Source organism: Rhopalosiphum padi, chromosome 4 (assembly GCF_020882245.1).
Source record: "Rhopalosiphum padi isolate XX-2018 chromosome 4, ASM2088224v1, whole genome shotgun sequence".
NCBI classification, from domain to species: Eukaryota; Metazoa; Arthropoda; class Insecta; order Hemiptera; family Aphididae; genus Rhopalosiphum; species Rhopalosiphum padi.
Genome location: NC_083600.1, coordinates 19,212,480 through 19,232,945, shown reverse-complemented (window position 1 = coordinate 19,232,945; position 20,466 = coordinate 19,212,480). Strand labels below are relative to the sequence as shown.

The following is a 20,466-nucleotide window of genomic DNA, read 5'->3' as shown; positions in this document are numbered from 1 at the left end:
ATAACATTAATACAATTAATGAAAATAATGAAATAATAGAATTTAATTTAATTAGGAATTTGAAATAATTGTATACTTACTTACAATCGTAATTATGTAGCATTCTTAAAAAAATGTAATTTTATTTAATTTGTTGTTGTTTTAGAAATAATGGAATATATTACGTTTAAAAACAATGATGAAATATATATTTTTACACCCTGCTTATAAAATATGTATTGGTCTATTGAATAGACTCTATTCAATAAATATTGAGTATATTTTTGGTTTTTAAATTTTAAATTTATAAATAATTTAACACTCCCTAAATCTTTTGAAATTATTGTGTCACTCAAATACTCAATACACCACCGCGTCTTCATATTTTACACCACATTTCCTTATTGAATAAATAAATATAAATTGTAATTTAATTTCTATTTATAACGAAAAAAAAAATTATAAACGACGATGTAATGATTGAATATAAAGTACATTTGAATATTAGGTTTTTCGTTATATTTTAAAATTATCATTAATTAATTTTTTTTTAATTTTAAAACATTTTATTTTTAGATTTATAGTTTTAAATATATTGAATAAAATGTATTTTATCTGATCATTTTTTTTTTTAATTTTACAATATTATAAATTAATTTTAATTATAAAATTTTGCATTTGATTATAATTACTTTATTATAATATCATTGACCTAAAGTCGTAGTAATTTAGTATTTGTAATCAAAACACTAACACAAAATAAATATAAACGCGTATCTTTAATAATTATTTTGTTGAAAATGTTTTCTATTATTTATTTAAACGTTTGAAAAAATAAATCGACAAATCTAAATAGTGAATAAATAATCAGAGTATCTGCTAGAGTATAGTATTTATGCTGTAAAAAAATTTGTTAAATATCAAGTTGTACGGTTGAAAATAGGAGGATTGATGATAATGCATGTATAATAAGTATGTGAATTAATTTTGTAAGTAAAACATTATACATTTTTAAGTACCTAAGTATTACTTAAAATTAATTTTAAATATCAAAAAGGTCCAATCTTGAGTTTTTATCCAAATTAATGCTGTTATTTTTTCCCATGTATGCATCGTAATATTGAGTAATATATTATTATCGAAGAGGGCCTATACTTGATTTAATACTAAAATCACCAATATCCTTTGATGAATTTCAAAAATAACTTATCTCAGAAAACTTATCAATATTTTTTTCAATCAAATTTCTCTTAAAAAATATTATTTTATTTGGAAGTAATCTTACCTAATAATCAGTATTTTAAGAAAACAAATTAATAAACTAATTCAAATGTTAACAGTAAATCAGTTTTTTGTGATTCCTGAATGATTTTAGTATTCAAATGTAAGTATTTTTCAAACTTCACAATTATTTATTAACTTATTTCCATGGACTCAAAATTAAATACTTAAACAATAGAAGTTTTAAAATCGGAAAGGTTGTAAATTATTACAACTTACTTAAAGTTCTGCAGTTAGGTTACTAAGAACAAGTTTAAATTAAATATATTTTTTTTAAAGTTGTATTTTTCAATACCATATTTATAAAAGTATTAATTTTTAAAAATTAATAACGAATGGGTTATTATAATATAGAAAATTAATACTCACTGAATACCAACTCTTAATCATTCAGCAACAAAATATATCCAAAAGTAGTTGTGGCCTTTGAAGAAGAAATCGTTTATTCAATAAAGTACACAATATATTTTTTATTATTTTTTTAAATCAAAATATTTCTCAGCTATGCTTTTTTTTAATATTTAAAATCACAGTGAAAAAATACCAATTGAAAATCACTCGATAAACGTCTACACTTTAAAAAAGTGAAATACGTTAATCGTTTATCTCGCGAATGTTACTCAGTGTCGTATTAAATATGACTGAACCACGAGTCGCCAAGGGTTAGCGTAAAAAACATATTAGAAATTTCAAGGTTTCAATGTCGAATAGGTGGAGCTCCGAGATAGAGCATCTTATTCTAATATCAAACAAATCGCCTCTTCATAACAATATGCAAAGTCAAGTTCACTGCAAAACTCGAATAGATAATTCTACACACGAGGAGATAATATGAATGCATCAAAAAATATTAATAGTAAACTGTATGATGTAACAATGTTATTGTCTCACTAAAATACAGTAAATCAAAAAAAATTTAAATGTTGACGTTAAACGGTATATGTGATAAGAATAATGTATAAACGTAATATAATCAAATAATTATAATGTTATGGTTTACATTATAGTTTATGCGGAGAATGCTAATTTTATAGTGGACAGAATTTTAATGTTTTGTTTAGTATATTATACGTATTGTATAACTATTACCTGGGCTAACTGCGGAAAATATGGCTTTTCTTTATGTTTGTCCACTGTCTCCCTGATAAAACCATATATAATACACAATTTTATAGATAATTATTTTGATAACTGCGAATCACTTTACATTTCCGACTTTTAACGATGTATTATAATTATTATAAATGATGTTAAAAATGTTACATTATTTATTATTTTATTGTATTTATTTCAATTATACATGTTATTTTTAAATAAATTTAAAATAAATTGACCAATTAAAATTATGTATTATACTACTATACACATTATAGTTTATATTTGTATATTTGATAATCCTAATTTAAATATTGGAAAGAATCGATAGAATTAATAATACTTAATAGTATTTAGACATCTCACACAATACTTATTCGCATAAACTTTAAAACTCATATGTGTTGATTATACCAAACAAATTCATACTTTTTTTGTAATTTTAATATTATAAACTATTATAAATACTATAAAATTTTGCTTTAAGTGGACGCTATACCCACATGTGTTGTCTCTGTCTTATACACGCGTAACATAGTTAAAAACTGTTTTGCGCGGGACAACTTTACTCCCTCGATATTTATATCAAAATTACCAAAATTTTAAATCGCATTGAGAAGAACTTTACCTGTGTTTTAGCGTTTTAATTTTTTTGATAGTGGTAACCAATGATTTTTAATAATTAAATGAAAAAAAACCTAAAGTTCTCAAACCGATAACTTTAATTGTATTCATGTTATCAACAAAATTAAAACGCTACGTCACAGGTAAAGTTCTTCTCAATGGGATTTATAATTTTGGTTGTTTTGGTTAAAATATCGAGAGAGTAAAGTTGTTTCGCGCAAAACAGTTTTTAACTATGTTACGCGTGTATAAGACAGAGACAACACAGCGAGTATAGCGTCCTCTTAAGCAGTAGTTAGTGTTTAGTTACTATGATGAGATCATCACTGCAGCTATATATACTTATAGTTTAATAATGGTAAAATTTTAATTTTAAATATTAATAATATAAATTTATCACTACCTATTTATACCTAATTACATATATATTAATATGATTACTTTTTTATATATCTGTTCTTATTGGGTACGATTAATAAAAATTACAATTCTATTCATACTCTTAATCTTTACTAATTTTGACATGTATTTAGATACGAATTATACATATATGACTTCGGTGTTCTAACTTTTGACACTATAGGCCTGTTCTATACTTGCGCGTACATTCTTTTTTGGTTTCTTATCCATATTTGTTACACTTGAGTTTAATAAAAACTGTGTGTAGATTTCAAAATTAATTTTATGTACAGAAACATAATATTATGCTGTTGTAATACTCGTACACAATGTTTGTCGACCATTTGAATATAGGCAGTACGTAGATAATAAAATAACATTTTTATAATTAATAAAAATGAATGACAGATTGTACGTCGAATAAAATAATACAACAATCATAGAAAAATTATACAACGTAATTTATGATCAACAAAGGTCATGGGTGAAGGAAAGGTCCGATGGATGCATCGCAAAATTCTTGAGGAATCTAGTCACACACATTTATATAGCTAAGGTATTGTCATTAATCATAATCTACGATTTATTTTTAAACTTATTGTTTACAGGTATGATATATTGTGCTTTATTCCGTGTCGGTATTACAATTATATTCACGTGAGCGTCAAAATTCCGAAAAATAAATATATATATATATATATAACCGTCATAATGGTTACCTACTGAATAGTACATATTTATTAGGTATTATACCTATTTTGTTTAAATGACTTTTTTTTTTAACTATTTAATTGTATACAAACACATACTACGAGTAATAGCTATTGTCGAATAATTATTATTAGAATTATGAAAAATGTAATTTATTTACCTGAAATAAAGTAATGTTTATTCCACGAATACATCTTATTTCATACTTATTTTTTTCGATGAATAATTTTTTTATTATTATATATGTTTGTATTAAACTATACCAGTTACAGTTTGAAATATTTGTGTGCAAAAATATAATTTGTTTTCAAACAATAGAGAAGTTATTTCTCTAGTTCTAGTAAATATATTTTTCGGGATCGCGTTGTTATGATTCAAGAAAAGACAATTTTTTAATATATTTGTATTGTTTTCCTATAGTTAAAAATTATCTTTTTTATTAAGTATTTGTGTTTTAAAATATAATCGATTATACATACCAAACCTGACCTATCACAGCGTATTAATATTTTTTTATTTATTTAGAAACTATGCTTTACGTCTGAGTATATAAAATATTATGTGGTTAAAAAAAAAATAACAGCAATTGGCAACTGTATATTTTTAAATATTAGTATTTTAAAATAAACAATAAATGTTCACAGCAAAATTATCTATCTTAGGTGTGATTAGAGTACCAGCTAATGGACATAATATAAATAGTTGTCAATTTAATGCTTTTTAACGTTTCTTAATTAAAAGCGTACACATTGTTTAGACATTAAAAAAATGATTAATGATAATCACATTACCCTCTTGTTTTTAGCTAACAATAATAATTATAGTTCATATTAGTTTTGAATCAGTCGTACTGAATTAACGTTATACTATTTTGGCTATTTTAGTCAATTTGCATTGTAATCATATACATATTTACTGAATGATGGACATTGCCCGTATCCAAGTATCCAATAACCATTAATTAATATTAATATAAATAATGAGATTTATAAAAGAACATCTTAAAATGTCTTTAGTAATTTTGTTAACTTATATTTCTATTCTTCGGGCTTATGAATCCATGAAACACAAATTGACAGAAATTAATTTAAATTAAATATTTTATTTCATTTTATTGTTAATATTTTAGTATACGTTATAACTTATAAGTTATATTATACTAAATAATATATTCATTAATATAATTATTAGTAAGTAGATAAACGTCTTTATAGCTAACACCTACCATATACTTACAAAAGTTATAACAATTATAATTTATAATATTATAATAGTACATTTTGCGATTAGTCTTAAAGGTCTTCTATATCATCGAAATATTATAATAATAATATTAATATATAACAGTATTATAATATTTAAATTTAATTGCTTTAGTATAGCTACGTATCGAAAAGGTTTATTATTAACAAAGGTTTTAATCGTAATAATCATAATAATCATAATAATGAATTTAATAATAAACAATATTATAGGTAATAATTTTTGCTTTAACCTTAATATAATCTACTTGGTAGTTAGTACCTATAATATATAAGCTTTAGTGTGTGTGTTTGATATGGTATATTTTATGCGAAAAACATAAAAATCAAGGAAAGTTGATATATTTTATATTATAAAATGTTTTTATTAAACAATAATACATTTATAAATAATTTAATTTTTATAAGTTTATTGTTATATTTAGTTTATACTTATTTTTTGGAAAAGTATTAATGTTTTCGGAAATATTATTTTGAAACAATTAATTGAATTTCGAACTTTGAAATAAGTTTAAAGGATTTAGAGTTATTACTTTAATAAACTCGAAAATTATACCTATATACAAAATAAAACAATATATTTGTACCAATTTAAAAATATTATTTTGTAATGACTTCTATTACAGTGAAAAACATCCTAAAATCATTAATATTTTTCGATAAAATCAATGTAACTTTATAAGATTCATTTTTTTTAACAACGAGTCCTACGATAGCAAAAAACTTAAAACACTTAAAATATCTACCCGAAATTATTTAATTTTTAAATATGATTCATTTATCAAGATTCCTAAGACAACTGATTTTTGTAATAATTATTGTTTTATTTATATTAATTACTAAATCTAGCATATGTGCACGTACTATTAAGTATTAAATTTCTTTTTTTAAACAACAATTCAATAATTTTATTCAATTTTATTTTTTGTACGTTTATTCTCATGAAATTTTCTATTTTAGTGATTAACATATTAAAATATTTTTATGAAGACAAAGTTTTTAATAGGATTATTATAAGTATAATAAATTATTATTATTTTGTAGTTGGTAAGAAGAATATACTTTAGTCTTATGTGACTAAACTATCTATCAACGAAAAACTGTATCTTATTGATACTCTAAACTGGACATTTTGTTATGTGCTCATTAATTTTTATTTAAGTATATAAGTTGTGATCGAAAATGCTTTGGATTACTGAAAAATAGTGGAATTTACAGCATAAAAAAAGTACTTTAAAAACGTTAGATATTATAATTTTCAAGTTCCAATGGTTTGTTTAACAAAAAAATAAAATACAAATAAATTTCTTCTTTGTCACAATTAATGCTATAAATTAGAATAAGTTTTGATAGATATGTGGTTTCTTTATACATAAATTATTGAGATGAATAATGAATATATTAAACTAACTCATGAATATTGAGAAATATACTTTATGGTACTTAGTCACTGGGATTTACCTTCTTGGAGAAATAAATATGAATTGTACTATTTAAAAACTTTAATAGTGAGAATGTTAAATGTTAATGGACAATAAAAATAGTTGTTTTGGTGGGATAAATAATTAGAAACGTGACTATTGAGTACACGTTATGACGTATTCCATACATTTATATTGTTTTTATTATGATAACACATTTTTCTATTGTCAATAAAATATCTATACTTAATATGATATGTATTTTACAAATATTTTATTTATTTATACGATTTAATTAATGTCGCATAGTATTGCAATATATATATATCCATATATATATATGTTCTAACTAGATGAAAAATATGTATTTGAAATTTGAAATAGAGAATATATCACGAGGATTTAACTAAAATAGCAAAAATCTTATGAAAAAATCAAATTAATAGATACAACTTAATTCAATGTCCGAATAGATAAATCTTCTTTGCGAAGAAGAATAAGGAATAATATATTAACAATATTTTTTGCATCGGTAAGAACAAACATAATGTTATTCTTCGCTTGGTGAAGAATACGTAATATAAAAAAATAATATTGATTATAAATACTATTTATACATATTTCCTGGCACCTATAAGTAATTTATGGGTTTTAGATGAAAATATATAATCAATAATTAATTTAATATTGCATAATACAATCTAATATGTTCAATAATGAATATTACTAAAACGACAAATAAACACGTACCTATAATACATAACAGGTTAATATATGAAATAAAATACTAACTATTAAATAGAAAATAGTAGTAGAATATTTTATAAATTTAATGTCGATGAAAATTATTAATATTTAATATTTTGTAAGCATTTTAAACAATAATACGTATAGTATTGGAATATTCAAGTAACCTTATAGGTTACCTTTGACAATGTATTGAGCTTTAATAAATAATAATAAAGCACAAGTCAAAAGAATTTAATTCACACAAGTCATATAAGTCATATATTTAAATAAATAATTAAAACTAACATTTTAAGAAAGAATATTCAAGATAATAATCAAACATAATGCAATTTATGTGTAATGTGTATAAATACCTATGTATTAGACTCATAGGAATAACTGAATACTTACAAAATACCATCTTCTAAATTCATAATATGTCACAACACCAAAAGTCTCACTCCTCCTATATCAGATGCAGTCAAAGACTAAGTAGCTAAAAATAACCCTAAAATGATTAAGGCATCACTTTTAGGACTATAGGAGTATAGGAATATAATAAAAATAATGTTATAGGTAATTGATTTCAAAAACTAGCCGAAGAAGTAAAAATAAAAAGTATCAATTCTACATTTACATGAGTACAAAATATAAAGACGTACAATTTGTTTTAGTTTGCGTGCATTTCATAAATCCACAAACAACAATAGAAGTCTAAACAAAGTGCGAGTATTTATATATTCAATTAAAATTGCATAGTGTATAATACATAATATAAATTAATTAACGGGTATATTAGGTATATTATGCTATTGATTGATAGATATAACATTTAAATGTATAATATTGTTATCATTACAAGAGTATAAAAATGTAAACAAAGAATAATCAGAACGTAATCAAACCAATATTAAGAAAATCGAACTATGAAGTTAAAACCTAGATTAAATCAAAAACTATTTACGCAGAACGTATTAATTGTAATTGATTAAAAGCTGGCATTGAAATAACTATTGAGATTAAAATTAGAATAGGTACCTACTCATAAGCTATATTATTGTTTGATTTCCGGAATCGGTATTGATTTTTTTTTTTTAAGACAACATTCTAAAGGTCAATCACATTTTATTCTATAGTTTTGCGAGTCTATATATAAGATATATATTATATAGTCTTATGAGAAATGAGAATTTGAAGACACATACGAACGTTCGTTATATCTGTTAAAATATGAAACATAATGATAAGGATTAAAGAAGAAGTAATTGTGGTAATGGAGATCTATGCACCCGATTCAGTAATAATTTCATATAATTTATGATTGAAAAGAAGACGTTTTAAATCTAAAATGCCAGTAGAATATATACCACAAATTAAAGAATTATATTTAAGAGAATCGGGCAACGTACACATTTCTGGGCATATTAGCCTATTATCCAATCTTAAATGAACAATATATAGGTACACAACATTTTTAGGGCTAAATACACATTCACTGTCGGGCAATGAAAGACACACTGTTTTTTTTTTTATTATTTTATATACCTAATTACATTTGAAAACTAACGGGTATATTATTGGTTTTTAAAACAAAACAAAATTATTATAATTATTATTAATTTTATTAATTAATACATTATTAGACATCATTATTTATTTGAAAAATTATATATTATCTTTGAAATGACATTCTATCTTTGTCACCATACTTTATATTTAAACATTTTTGAGTACTCGTAACATAATATCGTTGTTCTAAATCAAAAAAATATCATCATTCCTTTTCTAGGCAAATTTATTAAGTTGGCACGTCCCCTTAACCAACTAATTTTTCTTAATATTTCTGATCAGAGGTTATGAAATAAACTTGACACGGCAATAACTGACATGATAATTTCGAAGTTTGATAGAGGTAGAATGTAGAAATAGAAACAGTAGAACTGATCATTGATCGATGTTTTCATATTATTCATTATAGTTCTGTACTATAATATTTTATTATAATTATTATTATTATTGCTATTTATATGAATGGCTTAGTAAAATTATGCAATCGACGTCAGTCAAATTTACTAAATTGATGGGAACCTCTTATTTAATATTTATTTGGTAATAATATAATCAAAACTTTAAATAAATTTTCAATCATTGGTGACAGATCTTCATTTACTTATTTTAGTCATGTCCCACGTGTGAGAGATTTGATAAACGATGAAACATTTTTAAATAATTTATTATTAGTATTACTCAAATATTATACAGTTGTTTAGTCGTACTCTTGTAGTTAAATGTTTATTAAGACGTAACCCATATTTTAATATTAATTATTGTATTATTTCCGCGTAGTAAAGTTCTTATGTTCTAATACACTTGTTCATGACCGGAATTATATTCTTATCAAAAATAATTCAAACATACGATATATAATCGTATTACAATTAAATAGTGTATACTTGGCATAAATCTGTTAACTAGTCTATTTATTTTGCAAGAATCTGAAGGATATCATATTGATATCAATATTTGAGAAGATGAGTTGGTACGCTTGAAATTTACTGATTTTAACTATATCTAATATTATGTACCTATTTTCTTTGTTCCGATAGTTTTTCGCTTTAGAAGTTTAGAATGACGTGATTTTATTGTTATTAGTTAACTCTAATTTCACCCATATATGGATTCCATATTTAAAGAAACTTAAAACATTCAATACTGATTAGAAAATTATATATACATATTCACGACTTTTTTTACAATGTGATTTTTAATCTTTGAAAAAAAAATGTTTATTGTACTATTGAGCATTTATTCTTTCTTGTCCACTTTTTGAATACCTATGTAAATTATTTTTTTAGGAAATTATATCATTTAAAACCAAGGAAATACTTATAGGATACAATACATTTTTGCATTGAATATAGTACTATTTTAATTTTCACTATAATACATGTAATATCATTAATTTAAGTTGTTAATCAATAATAAACTTGCAAAATATTTATTATTTGATAAATATGAATGAAAAATAAACAATATTTAACTATATGTATAAAATATTAATCTATGTATAATAACTAATGAGTTAGAGCTATGAATTTAATGCACTACAAAACCTAAAAAAATCATTACTAATGATATATATTTTTTTCTAAACAGAATTACAGAGTGATTCGTATACATGCGACAACCTAACCACCTTAACCACCTTTACCTATTATTTTTGACAATGAAGTAATCAAAATCTGATTTTTGGAATTCTTAAATATATACATTAGACTGTTAGAGCATAATATTTTCGAATATTTAATATTATTTGTACCATTGAAGGAATGTTCGCTGAAGCGATACAAGGTTCTCTTTTTCAAATGAAAACCACCTACTTTTACTATAAATTATTCAGTAGATATATATATTTTTTTAAATATCAATGTGTCTCAATAAGAATTCAAACAAGTATTATTGAGTAATTAAAAATTATGTACTTAGAATAATATATAATGTTGTACATAAAATATAAAATAATATATGGTTATGTGATTAGTATTTATGAAAAAAGATTAGAGATTCAAAAAAAAAATCATTATTATTTTAAATTTATACACCGAGTATTTACTATAATAAAAGTGTGATTTTTTTATTTTTCTCTTCTGAAATGTTCAATTTAGTATTTACCACTGTTCAAACCTTAGTGATAAAAATGATTTTATAGTATGTACCAATTTTACAATGAACAGTTAAATTTATGTATCCGTTATGTAAAAAAAAAAACCTTATACATATAACAAAGTACAAAAAATGAAACAATTACTTACAAAAAAATCTATGGTTTTGTATAACTTATAATAAAATAATATGGATAAATTATAACTGGCATGGGATATACAAGTAATATTAACAAATGACAATCACTATTATGAAAATAGTATATAAGAATAATATATACCTACCTATTATATCTATAGTTATAAATTTATAATGTATAGGTATCATTAATTTACTGACATTGCATTTTAGTTATTTTTAAGATTGTGCAGTGTACATTAAATTTATTTATTACTTTAGTATTATACATATTTTACTAATAAGTATTAATATATCTATATTTTTTAATGTTAAAAATAACATATAACATTTTGTAAAAAAAGGAAAAAAATGTTTCATAATATATTGAATAAGTATCTATATTATACAAAAGCCAAACATTTATAGACATAAATTTGTATTTTAGGTTTAAAAAAAATCGATTACTTAAATATGTATATCTTAAATACCAGCTATACTTAGAAATTGAAATAATGGAAGTTTAATACAACTATGGATTAAATTCAATTAAATTTTTTCAATCAAATTTATGTACCCAAACATAAAATAGATAGATTTAGGAAATATCATGATTAAACATATATTTTTTTTTTTTTATTGAAATAACAAAATATTATAATATAAAACATATCTTAAAATATTGTACTGTTTATTAGACAATTAAATTTGAATAATGATGATATTATTTATTAAATTATCGTATACAAATTAAAATGTAGTCGATGGTCACGGCCTGTGTGTTCTATGTGCCTATACTATTGTATACAGTGTCTCAGCGTGTTACACATGCAATTTGATTTCAAAAATTGTAATTGTGATAATATTATATAGTTATTATTTGGTTTATCTCAACAGATTCTGTTTGTGATTAAAAATCTGAAACTATTGTCAATGTGTACACATAATCGACGTAAATAGTTTAAAAGTTAAATTATTAATTTCCATTAAGTAGGTATTTAACTAGTTATATTATACTCAATAAAGTTTAGGTAGGAATAGACTAACGGTTATGCGGCTATGTAGAATATATCTGTACATATAATTGGCGAGCGGTAAACTTCATAGATGGACAATCGTTGTGAGACACCCTCACCTTGTATAGTAGTTATAAACTCTTGTAAATCAAACAAACAAAATCTGTTGCTTATCGCGAGTAGTTAAAATGATTCCAGGAAATAAGTATAAGTTATAATTAATCTAACATTGACCTAAACCCAATAGGTATTCGTATCTTGTATACTTATGTTTGAAAAGGCAACAGTATAATATAGCTAGTATACTTTAGTGTTCGTGAACTTTTTGATCCGTGTTCACGAGATAAGTAATATTTTACAAATTATAATGCTATATATAAATTTTCCGAGATCATTAAACGAGTTTTTTCTATATGGCTAATATATATATATATATGAATACATTTTAAATAATTTGCTTTTAAATAATTAAAATTAAGTGCTACGGCCAAAATATAGTGTGAAACGATGTATTTTATTGTCTTCAATTTATTTATCCATTTATCATCACGTATTATCTTTATGGATTTAGCCCATAACATAATTTAAATTAGTTGTATAATGATTTGCAATGAATGTATAATCATGTCATTACGATTGTGGTGCTATGTGGTAGACAGTTTGGCTTTTACGTATAATGGCTGCATAATATTATTATACTGACTTTTTAACAATGATGTTGCCTATTATATTATTATATTATGGTAGCCACTTATCTAGGAAGTTAGAATGTGCTTGCAATGTATACATTTCCTTATGTAATTAACACCATAAATGTCTGTGGCCACTTTTGTTGTCGTGTCAATATAATTGTATAAAACTATATTATCTATCTATAGTAAATTATTGTTCCTGTTAAGCTTTAAATACAAATTTGAAAGTATATTTAGGAATATTTTATGTTTAAACTCGCGGAGTGGTATGAGCTAATCCAATTAATGCATCTTGTGGCAATAATATAAAATTATATTCATAGATCTGCATTTACAAAGAGATGGAAGGTGTTGTTTTTAAAGTTTCACTCATTTTTTTTTATTAATGTATTTATTTAAAATTTGTTTTTTTTTAATTTTTAAATATACTTGCTTAAAAACTACTTTTTTTTAAATTCGTGATATTTTTAATTATTTAAGGAGTGTCATGTGGTGACACAACCTTTTGGTTCTTAAAAGTAAACTCCTTTTTACTACATAATATTTATTGTATAATATTTTTTTTTTTAATTTTAATTTACCTTGCGAAAATTCATGCAATTATATTTGTTTAGTTATTAAAATATTTGTTTAAAAGATAATTATTTCCTCGTAATGGTTTAACAAAAATACAAAATAAATGTAATTTTGAATCCAATAGGTATATTTTATTATAGGTACTTGAATCATTTTATAAATATCTACTACAGCCTACAGTCTACAGGTTAATATAAAAACAGACTAAAATTATTAAATTACCATAGTCCCATGTCTTCTAAACCCTTTACCCTAAAAACAAAATTGTGAGCATTTTTACGGTGAATACTCTGTTTACAAACTTTATCTTAAAATTTCAATTTATAACAATTATATATGAAATTCGCATAATTTTTACTCGGATTTAAAAATTAATCATGCGTAGTGCATATCCACTATTTATTGTATCTCATATAATATTCTAGTAAGGTACCTACTTTATTTGACGATTTTACCTCTATACATAAAAAAACCTAGTTTTGACGAAGCCAATTTTTACATAGTAAATTTGATCTGACAGTACCTAACAGTAGTTATTACTAGAATTTCAATACTATTGCAAACTTCAAGCTCATAAATTACGCATGAAAACCAGGAAGTTAGATTCCTCGTGTATATTATGAAAATCTTGACTCGCTTACTTATGAAATTTAATCGCTACAAATTTGAAAATATAATATTGCTATTAAATTACAAAGATTAAAATCATGCTCAACGCAATTTTTTTCCGTTAATAATATTTAAGTACACTGTAAGTATTTGATTTTTGCGTTGATAATATAGTAACAACATGTTTGTATTATTATAAAATCGTTAATTTAAAAATAAAACACTGGTAATATCTGATACATAATTTATTTAATGATACATTTTCACCATGACAAAACTATGTAATTTCTGATTTTTATTGACCAATATGCCACCTGTAGGTGTAGCTACACTTGTGATTTACCAATTTAACTGTATATGCGATTATAGTTATTTACTCTATTGTGAAAATCCATACGTGCGTCAAACTGTCGACTACATCGATAGGTCATCAAAATAAGTAGATACAATTTTTATGTTTCGTAAGGGTAATATAATAATATTAAGTACTATACGTAGGACGATATTAGATAGCTATAGTATTAGGACTACAGTACGTCATGATAAATTTTTTTTTTTAATTTAATTATTCAAAAACTATTTTTTATTGACGGCCGTACAATATATGATGATGTAGTAATAAAATATATAATAATTAATAGCCAATAGCGTGCACTAAAATGTGATAGAGTATACCTACTAATTAACGAGTTCTTGTAATACGTTATATTTTGAGTATAATAATTAATGTTATTATTTAATTTTAACCTTTTCGAAGCATTCGTTTTATTCTTTTATACTCAAACCATAAATCTGTTTTGTAGTATGTTAGGTATATTTTTATATTGTTTGTGTTTGGTGTTTGCGTCGTTACATTAAACATCACGAACTATTCGATGATAATAGGTTTAGCGATTTAGCGATCTATTAGTAGCGGTGAACTATGATGGGCTATAGTGGATATTTTTATCACACATGATGTGAATAATATGTAGGACACATGACTATTTTTATTTTTTTTTTTTTTTTGCAGTAAAATATTTTTACATATTATTCGATTTTATCATAACAATTTAGTCCTATAAAGACGTATTTAATATTGCGATTTTTTTTTTAAATTGTAAATTAAAGCAGAAAACATAAAATTCGTGTTACGTAATAATATGGTATTGTAGGTATATCTGCACTTATAATATTATATTTTTAAAAATTATTTTTGTACATTGAGGTTATTTGCGTGGTTTTTGATGATCAACTTAATACCTACATGATAAAATAATTTTAATAAGATATAAAATAAAGAAAATTATTACGCGTCAATAAATATAGCTGGTAAGTATTACAGTATATAATGTCCTGGTAGACGAAGGAATTAAATATGTATAAAATATTTCATTTTTACGTGTACAAGCAGTTTTTTTATAAATATTGTGATATACGTTTATGTTATTTAAGAGTAATTTATTCTCTCAAATACAACGCTATGTTACATACTCAGAATATAAATTGGGTGTAAACATTTTCCGATTATACTATTTTTGTAGTCAAACGATTTGTGGAAAAAAAATAAGTTTATTGAATTTAATTTTTGGTCCAAATTAAAATTTAGTAACACTTTAACGGTGGGTAATAACTAATAACTAATTAGTAATAACGATAATGACGAAGCGATTGTCATGATTAAAATAAATAGTAGTTATTCACCGGTCAATCACATTATGACCTTATTATTTGAACGCTATTGTCCATGACAGTGAAGTGTATACCACTTAGATTTATAACTGCTACGAGGAAACAATACGTAAAGAAAATACTTATATTTCTCATATTTACTTGCGTTTAGTAATATGCAGCGAAAGGCAAAGACGGAAATAATATAGGTATACTACGATTTCAAGTGGAGTAGAAAATAATAAAATGTCTTGAAATATAAATTATCATATTATCAAACTTTAAGGCACAACATTTTGAAGCTTTTCGGTAACCCATCAGACCACCGATGGTGAATATGGTTTGCCACAACCGGATTGATAATAGATTTTGGGGTACTTATATTTATAACAAATATTAATAAATTTAATGTTTTTATAATTTTGAACAATAATCAATCCCGCACACGCCTTTCTACTTTCTAGCCAGTCTATCAGACTTATAGTTAAGTCTGGCCCCTAGCAACTATATATAATATCGAATATCGATTACAAAAACTGGTATTAGATAATTTGGCGGATACTCCCGACGACGACGATCATATTTCTGTGTAATTATGAGGTCGACGAGTTGAAACCTGTGCGTCAAAATAAATTGAGCAGGCCGCGCGACCTTTAGACTACGTCTGTATAGACTATAGACAGTCAGAATTGGCACACCAAACGAATTCCTTTATAACCACACGGCTAGCAAATACATAGGTATATAATTAATAAACAGTTTAGCCGGGCACGGTATAATAGTATATATTATTGTGTCTCGGGAACACTATATGGCGGGATACCGCGAGTTTTCCAGTTTTCCTGTTTTTTTTTTTTTTTTTTAAATGTTTTGTGTATGATAATTGATGACGCGAGGGCTACGAGTATTTATACGAACTTCATGATTATACGCGTAAAAAGAACTCAACGAATCTCTACATCGCGGTTGTTCCGCGAATAGTTTTACGATGTGATATTAATTTTCGACCGGGCCCGGGCAGAAACAAACTGAGATTCGGTCTGCAGTTATCCGACGATGACCTGTATAGCGCCGCCATGACTCTACATGCAGTGGATCGTTCTGTGACTTGCCAGAAACGTTTGGGCATCATAGCAATAACATATTCTCGTGCGCTTTTTACCGGTCGTAAGTTCAGCCATTGACGTCACAGCGCGCACGTATATGTTTTGCGCATAATATTTCAACGGTCGACTTATATAATTATTATCGTGGATAATATATCAGTCGGGGTAATAATGGGCCGAGTGGAAAACATCGTCCGAGCCGGAGGTTCGTGCCGCAGCGGCCGTGAATAATAACGATATAATGTGTATACGAGTGTGATATTATTATTATGCCCACGTCACGTCCCTAATAAGCGGTTTGGAGAAAATTAGCGAATTTGTCCGATCACTGCGCGCTTATCTGCGCCGCCGTGTAGGCACCTACTAATAATAGTATAGGTATCTCTCTGCACGTCTAAGAAAAAAACAACTATTTTCGCTGCTGTATACTACGTCTGTGCGGCAGCAAGAAAGTCTCACACACGTATATAGACGTATCACAAAATCTGCGCGTATTGACGTCTGCGTGTATATGATGATGATGATGATGATGGACCTGCGTATTATCGTACAGTGTGACGCAGAAACACTAAGTCATTTAAAATAATTTAGCAATGCCTGTGCCGCGATAGGTAAACGACAATAGTCAAAAACGGATAATCGTTAAAAAATAGTAATCGATTAATCGAATGCGCGACAAAACGGTTTTAGAAGAACATAATATCATCACTGCGGCATATAAAACACACCCATATACAGAGACCGTGTGCTTGCGCGGTATCAATAATATCGTCGACGATAACACGCAGTGGCCTCGTGTCTCTGCTTCCACGCTGTGCATAAGCGGCGGAGGCTGATCATCTGTATCCGACCGCTAATAATAATAGGCGTATTATTACAGGTAGTATAGGTACTAATATAGACGCGAAATCGCCCGAGCAACCGCCCTCCGACCGAACAGTCGTGATGTAGGTTGTTGGCATGTGAACCGGACCCTTCACAACGATACTATTATAATATTATGTAATAGCAACAACAATAATAATATATTGAATCCGACGGCCGAGTGTGTTAATTATATCGCATAGTAATTGTCGACGAAATAGCTACTATATGTACATGTGTATAATATTACAGTGTATGATTATGGCGTACTTGTGCATGCATTATAATTATAATCGTCTTCATCGTCGTCGTTGTTGTTGTTGTGCTTGTTGTCGTCATCATCGCAATTTACGATTATCGGGGCGTTTTTTCGATCGAGTAGTTGCGCGCATTACCATGCACGACGGTTTTTACATGTACAGGGTGGTTTATCCACCACGCAACACACCCCTCCGTTTTTCATCGATAACGCAAAATATGAAATTTGCAATTGTTAAACGCACTCGTTAATGGGTTAGGTGAACGTTAATAATTTTTAAAAATGTTCCGAGTTCAATAAATGTTACATCTATACTTTATGTTTTTGTATAAATCCATTTTTAAGAACTATTATCATTGCGATGTGTATACATTTCAATAATTCAAAAACTATTCGGTCGAATTGATTTCGCTACGTCGTCAACATTTTCAGAAAAGCTATCCACTAAACAATTTACCGTAGACAATGTGAGTTTTTATTTGAAAAACAGAAATTTTTATCGTCACTTCTAAAGTAGTACAAACAATTTTAAGATTTTGAACGAATTCGTTATTAAATTTAAAAAAAAAAATAGGGACGAGCGTGCTTGGTGAACCACCCTGTATGTAGCCATACATACTATACTATTTTCTATATGTACGCACGTTGACGTCAATATAATCTCATACTATATAGGTATACACCGCAACATCCGGAAGACGCAATAGCGTTTAGAGATGACGACCGCGGCGATCGGTTGTAAGTTACTGGGCATAAAAAATATATTGCATCCGTGACGCGCTGGTTTTCGCACCAAAATAACATATCTACTACACGAGGTGTAATAAACGGCCGCGTCGGGCGCATTATAATATTATAATAACAATTAATAATAACGCGTACGCGCGTGTAGCGGGAGACACTCGTCATCACACTACCGATATACAACAGGTATATTATGCCTATACGATGATAATATTATTACCCGTGGGCCGTGTGTGCACAGCGTTTAGTGGGTAAAACCATTAATCGACGACGGCGAGGGTTCTTGTGTGCAGCATAACATTATATTATTGTTGTAATATTCGCGTGACTTTGGTGTGCGGTGTTTGCGAATACAATTAGTGTGGTCGAATATACTTATGTTTCTTGCATATATTATGAATATATCTATTGCGCGTCGCATATATATATATATATATAAATATTGTGTGGATATATAATAATATATACATAGCGTATATATATAGTTAATGGACTTGCGTTTCGGACAATGTCATTGCCAAACTCTTGAACCCGACCTTCCCGGCCGAAGGCTGCGCAAAACACGTATATATACGTACAACATGCATAAATAAAGAAGAAAAAAAATCTCGATGAGTCTCGAGTCTCTCGAGTCCTGTTCCAACAATCGGGACAAGTCCATCGTCGTGGTTTAATAAATGGTAATCGATCGACAGCATACCTATCATTGTTTTTCCCGTTGCGGTACCCACCCGCAATAAACAATATTTAATTGGAAGTAGGTATTATTCGTGTGTATTTGATGACGTTCAACATCGTAATACTCTAAGCCGTGTCCACTGTATATTTATGTAAATAATAAAATAAAATATAATAATACTTGTGCGTGGTATCCGAGTACAGCTACGAAGGCCATTGTTATTAATAATGATATTACATAAACAATAAAGATAATCGATGACACAGACACGCAGTGGTAATACGGATAATATTGAAAAGCAGATATATACAAAATATATACATTTCGGTGTATTAAGTTTTTGTAATAGAGCTGTATAAGAACAGTGAGGAGGTGGTTAATAATTAGTGTATTTACAACGGACAGGAATTTAGATAAAAACGTATTGTCGATAGCATTGTTGTTGTTAGCAATTTTGGTAACACTGGAGCTATAGAAGCAACGGAGGCATAAGATAGTTTGAACTGAATAGAGAGTAAGGAGGTTTAAGAGGAGACACAGTGGCCGGATTTTTTTATTTCAGGACTGTGGTTGTGTTTGATGACGTGTTTGGAGACTTGAATACTGGGCATCCTTTAACGTTGGCTATATATGATCCTTGGTACAGAGAACACATTTTGCAGGGCTGTTGCGTTGTTTTGTCAGTCTTCAAAGTCGAGTTTTATATTATATTACGATAAACGAGTAACCTAGTCACGTATATTCAAGCAATTTATTATGTGCCATGTATTTAGTTTGAGATAAAAAGAAGAAATAAACAAAACAATCGAACGAAATTTGCGAAATGAAAATATATTATTATCTTCATACTAACCGTCGCAACAGGCTAGCAGAGTGATGCACATTTTAAAAACTGTTGAACATTCCAGATCCGTTTAAGCTGTTAATTATTGTTGTTCTACTATAAGAAAAATTCTTAGTTCTCCATTTATTGTTTTTGTCAAAACGGTT

General features: G+C 26.4%; 1 protein-coding gene across 1 annotated transcript in view; it reads right to left on the bottom strand.

Annotated features, from left to right (window-relative positions):
- The window catches only part of LOC132929479 (scavenger receptor class B member 1-like), a 41,348-nt gene extending 39,450 nt beyond the window's left edge, over window positions 1-1,898 (bottom strand). Inside the window, exon 1 of the mRNA XM_060994857.1 lies at window positions 1,630-1,898. The gene's annotated coding sequence lies outside the window, so the exon portion shown is untranslated. The remainder of the gene's footprint in view (window positions 1-1,629) is intronic.
- Between the last annotated feature and the right edge of the window lie 18,568 nt (window positions 1,899-20,466).